A 7,762-nucleotide genomic window follows, 5' to 3' on the forward strand; every position below is an offset into this window, starting at 1 on the left:
GGTCTGAAGTATCGTGATACATTGGGATCCCTTCCATAATCCCTAACACCGCCTTATTGAGACAGAGAAGAAGAAAGAATTTGGAAACAATGGAGTATTCAGGTGGAAGGTCCTCTTAAACCAAGAGAACATGGAGAGGTGACTCACTCACACTCACTCACACGTTCTAGTCCTTCCCACCCAAGATTACTCATGGTAGGAAGATTAGGGCAGGTCTGGGACATCTAGAAGCTACCATTGCTTGCACATTTGAGGTGCAGAGACAATGTGTGCTCTCATTTTCCTATGCTGGAGCACATTCCTGCTTCTTCTACATAATGCAGACAAGAGGGTAGAAACAACGTACTCTTTCCAAGCCTCAACGTTGTAGCTTTTAAGAAGGGAACGAAGGTACCTCCAAACATTACAAACACAGACATGGATGGAACCATGAAGGAGCAAGACAAAGGTCACACACTAGATAAAGGACCTCAAAATGTGTCCTCCTTTCCACCGTTATCTTCCTGTGGATGCTGTCAAGGGTCAAGACTGTAGGCTCGTACGGCTTTAGGGGTGGCTCAGTGACTAGAGAGAATCAGGCCTCATATTAAATGCTTGAAACTCATTTTTGTCAATCATAAATATTTACTGGGCCAGGGATTTAGCTCAGCGGTTTGGTGGCCTGCCTTGCAAGCGCAAAGATCCAAGTTCAATCCCTGGTACCAAAACAAACAAACAAACAAAAAATAATAATAAGTATTTATTAGGCATGGATTGGTTAAATGAGTGAATTCCTGAATGAATGAAACCTTTGCCGGAGACTACAGGAGTCATAGACACCAAATGGCATCCCATGAGGCCTGGCTTGCTCTTCGTGGAACTGCCTAAAGAGCAAAGATGGGCATTTTTCAGTCTCACTTTAGATGTCGCATCTCCCTGATATGGCCAGTTAGTTGAGTGATACTACATGGTGTCCCTGTCTACTGCCAAACTCTATAGACTACTCTGTGCAAGGTGTAACTTGACCTTGAGTCCTCAGGGATAAATTTATGTCTCGTGCAACCTTAGCACAGGGTCTGGCCCAAGGTGCTATTCAGGAGATAACAAGACTCACTTATTGAGTGCTTCCCAGGTAACTAGCAGTGTACCAAGTACTTTAGGCAATAATGTCACCGACTACCTCCAAACCCTAGGAGCCAGGGTGGCCTTATCATTGCACTGTGCAGGTAAGAAAGCCGAGGTTCAGCAAAAGTAAGAAGCCTAGTATTTCCTCCTCATTTTGACATTCTTCCTTGCCAGACTGCCTGGCCTAAATATTTGAGGTTTGGGAACAGTACGAAACTCCGGGTTATGGGATAGTCTAGCTGGGTGGGTGGGTGGGAAGGAAGATAGAACAATGAAGAGAGAGCACATGTTAGCAGCTGGCATGCACCACATGTTTCCTTGCCAGACTGCCTGGCCTAAATATTTGAGGTTTGGGAACAGTACGAAACTCCGGGTTATGGGATAGTCTAGCTGGGTGGGTGGGGGGGAAGGAAGATAGAACAATGAAGAGAGAGCACATGTTAGCAGCTGGCATCTGCACCACATGCCAGACACAATGTGTTCTCCGTCACAGGACCACAGCGCCGAGACCACCCGAGGAGAAACGCCTCATGGCCTCTGAATGGGGAGTGTTCACCTTGTGCACTCCAGGCCCCATTTGCTAACTGATTTGGAACAAATGCGAGTATGAGACCTTGTGCTGTTAGGTGCATGATGCTTCTGGCAGGAAGCATTACAAAAACAAAACCAAGAAAACGCCTCAAAATCCCAGCAACACATATGGAAATGTACAGAGGTGAGCTGACGTGGAACGCAGACAGTAAGGCAAAAATGTCAGCACCCACAGCCAAGAGGGAAGAAAAGTTCAATACCCCACTGCACATCCCATTTTAAAAGTAAAATAAAATAGGGCTGTGATTTTGCTTTTCGAGGGAGCTCTTGCAGTCTCCCAGGGGATCTGTTCCTTTGTAGACCTTTCCTGCCCATGCTCCAGGCTACCCGTAAATCTGGCCCTGTCCAGGGCCAGGCCTCTCAAGAGCTTGGAGACTTACCGGAGCAAACAACTTCGCAAAAACAATCTGTCCTATAAACAAAGCCAGTGGAAAGCATCCAGCCCCACACAATGGAGCTAATCTTCTGGGCACACATTTCCCGTCAGGGGTATTAGGTTGGACACGGCTTCCTTCTAGGTGGAGGTAAAGGCTACTTGGCCTGCAGACTCAAGGACAGCAATGCTTTATAGATCCCCCATTTGTCTGGAGTAAAACAAGCCGGAATTCAGAAGCTCAGAGCTGAACTTCCCCCCTCCCCTCTTCTTAAAGAAGCACTGCAAGTTCAAGGGCACAGTAACACAGCGGGAACGATACGGGTTTATGGAGTGCACCACCCTGTCTTCTGCTTTAACTTTACCACCACTGACTAGCCCTTTGCTTGGGGACTAGTAATTTTAATTTCCTAGAATTGTAATTTTCCCATCGTTCAAGTGGGACTGTGTAAGGATGCCCAACCTTCCTGAAACTCAGTGAAGTATAAAATTAAAACACTGACTAGCCACTCGAACAACAACAGAAAATAACAAGTGCTGGTGAGCATGTGAATAAATGGGAACTCTTGTCTGGTACTGATGGAATGTAAAATGTTGCGGTGTTATGTAAAGCACGGTGGAGGCTCATGAAACAAGTAAAAATAGAATAACCATATGATCCAGCAATTCCATTTTTGGATATATAGCCAAAATAACTGAAAGAAATCTGTACACCTGTGTTTATATTTATAGCCACGTTATTCACAATAGCTGAGATAGGGAAACAAGCTAATGCCCACCTACAGGCAAATGAATAAAGAAAATGTACTTTATGCAGACAATAAAATACTCTCCAGCCTAAAAAAAAAGGAAAATCCAGTCATGTACAATGTAGATATACTTGAGAACCTTATGGTAACAAAATGAGCCAAATACAAATGACGAATGTGTGTTATATGATTCCACTTATATGAGACATTTAAAATGGTCAAACTCAGCCAGGGATTTAGCTCAGTGGTTCTGCCACCTGCCTCACAAGCACAAGGACCCGAGTTCAACCCCCGGTACCAAAAATAAAATAAATAAATAAAATAAAAAGGTCAAACTGAAAAAACTCACCAGAAAAAATTCACCACCAGAACCTGAGGAAAGGGAAAATGGAGAGTTATTCATTGGGTGAGGAATTTCAGTTTTGCAAGAAGAAAGTTTTAGAGATCTGTTATACAACAATGTGAATGCAGTTAACCCAACTGAACTGGTCACTTCAAATATGGTTAACTTGAATCTTTCACAATAGCATAAAGAAAAATAAAATATTTAGGAATCAATCTAATGAAGAAGGTAAAAGACCTTTATCTTGAAAACTATAGTTCTCTGAAAAAGGAGATAAAACAGGATATTAAAAAGTGGAAAGATACACCCCACCTGCCTTGCAAGGGCAAGGTCCTGAGTTTGATCCCCAGTACCAAAAAAAAAAAAAAATAGGGAAAGATATCCCTTGTTCTTGGATAGGCAGACACAATGTAGTGAATATGGCCATACTTTCAAAGCTGTTATATAGATTTAATGCAATTCCTATTAAAATACCAATAGCATACCTCACAGAACTAGGAAACTTAATCCTAAATTCATACGGAAACAGAAGAGACCCAGAATAGCAAAAGCAATTCTAGGCAACAAACTCAAGGCACGGGGCATCACAATCACAATCCCTGATTTGAAATTATACTACAGAGCTACCACGACAAAAATAGCATGGTTCTGTTAAAAAAACAACAAACAAAACAGACCTGAGAATCACTGGAACAAAGATGCAGGAACAACTCCAAACACATTCAGCTATCTTGACTTTAACAAAAGGTCCAAACACCTTCCCTGGAAGAAAGATATCCTCTTTAATAAGAGGTATTGGGGAAACTGGCTTTCCTCATGTCAAAGATTAAACCTAGACCCATATCTCTCATCATGTACTAAACTAAAATCGAATGGATCAAAAATCTAATTATTATAACAGAAACAATCTTCTGGAAGATAGAAGAGGTGAAACTCTTAAAGACAAAGGTGTAGGCAAAGACTACAAATAAAACTTGATCACACAGGGAATATTACAAAGAATCAACAACTGGAATGACATCAAATGGCTTTTGCACAGCAAAAGAAACCACCAACAGAGTGAAGAGACAACCTACCAAATGGGAAAAAATTTTACCAGCTATTCCTCAAAGGACAAATATCTAGAAAAAATTTCAGACTCCCCCCATCCCATTTAAAGAATCAAGCCAAAAGAAGGGCACCTGGGGCCGGGGATTTAGTTCAGTGGTTTTGGCGCCTGCCTCGCAAGCATGAGGACCTGAGTTCAATCCACAGCACCAAAAAAACAAAACAAAACAAAACAAGAGCACCTGAAATGAATAGATACTTCTCAAGTAAAGAAGTACAAACAGCAAATAAATGTCCAAAATAACTGGTTGTTCATGAACTGAAAATTAAAACAATACAGATTCCCTCTCACTCTAGAAAGAATGGTATCATCAAGAAATCAACAAATAGCAAATTCTGGTGAGGATGTGGGGAAGAAGAACTCTTTGCTGGGAGTGTAGACCAATGCAACCACTGTGGAAATCAGTGTGGAGATTCCTCAAAATACTAAAACTAAAGATTCCATTTGACCTAGCTATTCCCCTTTTCTTGGTGATATGTGCACCTGTTGTAGTCAGAGGTTTGGCAAGGAAATACAATACAGGACACATAATTTATGATTTTTTTTTTTACCCCAAAAGTCAGTTACAGAGTAATGCAAGAGATTAATCACACACTAGAGACCTCAAGAATAGAGCCGAGGGCCTGGATCCCACAGGAATGTCCTACCCAAGTCCAGCTAAAGGCCTAGAATCCAAAGCAGTGTTCTCCATGAGTCCAGCCAGAGGCCCAGAGCCCACGGCAATGTCTCGTGCTTGTCCGTACTGAGGATCTGCCCCAGGAAGGCCCAAAGGTCAGTGGTGGAAGCCAGAAAACCTACACTGGGAGGATGAAGGATTTGTGCCACCAGGCTGAGGGGTCTACAGTGAAGCCAGGAAGTGTTGCTTCCAGTGAAGATCAGAGCTCCCGACAAAAGCAGCAGACACTCCCAGTGACCGTTAGGCCCCAGGCCTCTGGTGAGAACAGCCAAGTTTAAATCAGGAAAACCATGCACAGCCCACAATCTTCCCTCCAGGCCTCTTTTTAAGGCTATTGCCAACAATCCTCAGGTGGCTCCTCCACACCCAACCATGCTGATTCAGTTCATCTGGGCGTTCCAGGTTGGCCCATCAGTGAATCCATCACAATGCATCCCTGATCAGCTTGATAACCAGACACATTTCTTTAACCATAGTCTCTAGTGGCAGATTTGTGAAAGTTAACATATCTTGATGTCTTCAGATTTACATTAGTACAATTACTTATATACAATTCTCACTGCACTTGTCTCCACAATATGACTTCAAATTTTAACTCTTAGGGTTTCCATTTATGTACAGGCTTTAACAGCACTAAAAAACCAGTCTTACACACCTAAACACCATGTAACTACATCAAAATCATAATGGGAGAGAGCTATTAAAACCACAATCCTTGCTTCCCATTAACTTTGACAAGTGTGGCAACACTAAAAACTATCCCAAAGGATCTCGAAATACATTCTTTCCTTCTGGTAAAAGACTTCCAGTCACTTTTCCACTGTCCTGTTCTTTCTCAAAAACCATGTTCTCATTTCATCCTTGCAATCCAGGACTCTACTGGAACCTTTCCTCCAGCCAAATGCTTCAAATCACCCAGCTGGTTCTCCATTCTTAATTTCCAACATGGATCTGGCCAAAAGCCCTCAACAGTAACCATGCTATCCTCCCAGCTGTAGACTGCATTGAAATTTTTCTTCCACCAGGCTGCGTCTCCAAACACAAGCAAAATGCAGACCAACTTCTTGCTGAAGCACAACGCACACTGCGCCTCAGACCCAGCAGTCAATGCAGTTCTCAGCAGAAGCCTCCCAAGCCTCATCCTAACTGGCAGCATTTCCAATGTATTCTGATTTTCTGGGCTCTGACTAGAGTCTCCTATATAGTTTAGAGCATATCAGGACTGCCTCTTTGGTCTTGCAAAACCTTTTCCAAATTGATTCCCAAGGCATTTGAGCTTAAGCCACATGGCCAGCCAACATCACAAGTAACTCATTTGTGACACCAATTTTGTTGAACTCAGGGTTTACAAGGGAGACATATTTAATACAGGATACATAATTTCCAGGATTATTTTATAGTATTTACCCAAAAAGTCAAATATAGAGGAGCACAAGAGATTAACTGCATACTAGAGGCCCCCCAAATACTGCCGAGGGCCTGGATCCCACAGCAATGTCCCACACAAGTCCAGCTGAAGGCCTAGAATCCAAAGCAGTGTCCTCCACGAGTCCAGCCAGTGGCACGGAGCCCACGGCAATGTCTCGTGCTTGTCCGTATTGAGGCTCTGCACCAGAAGGCCCAAAGGCCAGTGGAAGAAGCCAGAAAACCTGTGTTAATTACTTTTACTTGTCGCTGAGACAAAATATCTAATACCCAAAGTTAAAAGGGAAGGAATTTACTTTACTCGCAAGTATGTAGTGGTTTCAGTCCACGATCCGCTGGCTCTGAGGCTGGGAAGGCAAACAGACATCGCAGAGGTAAAACAACATGGCGCACACAAGGCAGCAAAGGTAACAAGGGGGTTTGAAAGCACCTTTCTACCCCTTTTATCTTCTTCAGACTGCCTGAATTGGGGCAGTGCCAAACCAATCACTCACGTGTAGTGGTTTAGTAATCACGCACCCTTAATCCCAGCATCATAAATTCCAGATTCAGCCACCTCTGAAAAAGAAAGTCCCATCTCATCCACACCTAAACACAAACCACGACAACACCCATGTTTATAGCAGCACAATTATGAGAGTTAAATCTTAGCAACAGCCCATGTACCCATCGATGGATTAATGGAAAAAGAAAATGTGGTTTTTATATACAGTGGTGCACTTTGCCATAAAAAATGATAAACGAGACATATTTAAGTAAGTAAACGGATGCACCTTGACAACATAATTCTAAGTGAAATAAATCAGATACACATGCTTGAATATCTCATTTCTCCTGTGTGAGAAACCCAAAGGGTAACGACCAAAATGGAGGGTAGATATTGGGAAGGAGGAAGAAAAATGTCCAGATGTGAAGAGAAACAAGGGATGGGAGGGGAGGAGGAGGAGAAGGAAGGGAATAGGGGAAAATTTGTTTTAAATGGAAGGTAAACAATAGAAATAAAGTTTTGTAAATAGGGAGGGGAAGTAGGATTGAAGGAAAGAGAGGGAAATAGGGAAAAAATTAAGATATACCATATACAGGTACAAATTCCCTATGATGAATATGATCATTACGTATGTAAAAAATGTACCAATAAAATTAATTTGAAAAAGAGTAAATTGAGAAAATGTATTTAATGTTTCTTTGCCACAATTAAAAATGAATAGGGCCGGGGGTTTAGATCAGCGGTTCCTCCGCCTGCCTTGCAAGCACAGGGACCCCAGTTCGATCCTCGGTACCAAAAAAAAAAAAAAAGAATAGTGCTGGGGATTTAGCCCAGTGGTGCCGCTGCCTGTCTTGCAAGCACAAGGTCCCGAGTTTGATGCCTGTATCAAAAAAAAAAAAAAAAAAA

The sequence above is a fragment of the Fukomys damarensis genome, unplaced genomic scaffold (genome assembly GCF_012274545.1).
Source record: "Fukomys damarensis isolate Sample0158 unplaced genomic scaffold, DMR_v1.0_HiC HiC_scaffold_34, whole genome shotgun sequence".
NCBI lineage: Eukaryota > Metazoa > Chordata > Mammalia > Rodentia > Bathyergidae > Fukomys > Fukomys damarensis.